Source organism: Geospiza fortis, unplaced genomic scaffold (assembly GCF_000277835.1).
Source record: "Geospiza fortis unplaced genomic scaffold, GeoFor_1.0 scaffold237, whole genome shotgun sequence".
NCBI classification, from domain to species: Eukaryota; Metazoa; Chordata; class Aves; order Passeriformes; family Thraupidae; genus Geospiza; species Geospiza fortis.
The window spans coordinates 630,704-631,286 of record NW_005054319.1 but is presented as its reverse complement, the minus strand read 5'-3'; the positions used below and the strand labels follow the sequence as shown (position 1 = coordinate 631,286).

The 583-nt window shown below is 61.7% G+C and overlaps 1 protein-coding gene across 1 annotated transcript in view; it reads right to left on the bottom strand.

Annotated features, from left to right (window-relative positions):
- RADIL (Rap associating with DIL domain) overlaps positions 1 to 583 on the bottom strand; it is a 20,897-nt gene that overhangs the window by 10,638 nt on the left and 9,676 nt on the right. The window lies entirely within an intron of this gene.

Here is a 583-nt window from a genome sequence, read left to right as displayed (position 1 = left end):
AGGTACACCAGGCTGTCCTGCCGAGCGAGGAGACGCAGCATGAACCGGGGAGGGGCAGCAGGGACCCTCCTGCTGCCATGCAGGGAGTGCTGCAGCCTCCCGCTGTCCCCAGCTGTCCCCTCGCTGTCCCCAGCTGTCCCCCATGCACCTTTACATTTCGTTTTTTTTACTCTCCTCGCTGCCAAGCAGGACAGCAGTGATCCCTGCCTTGGGCATGGCAATAAATGGGCGTAGTGACTTTGGGCATGCAGTAAATGAGGCTGCTTTGGACAGAAGGAGCCCTCCTTCCACCTCTCCCCCTCATCCCTTCTGCAGCTGCTTTTCCTTCCCACCTTTTCCCCCCAGACTGCAGCGATGCCTGCACCCCCTGCCCGGGGTGACAGCGGGACAGAGCATCCACCCCTGGCCCTGCCTTTCCCTGCAGCCTGCCCGCACACCCCGAGGCAGCTCAGGGGACCAGCCCGTGCCTCAGTTTCCCCAGCAGCACTAACGGGATGGCTGCAGTGCCGGCGTCACCCTGCCAAAAACTTGGAACAGCTCGACACTCAGCGGGCACAAAGTAGCCATTAACTGCAAGAGGCGA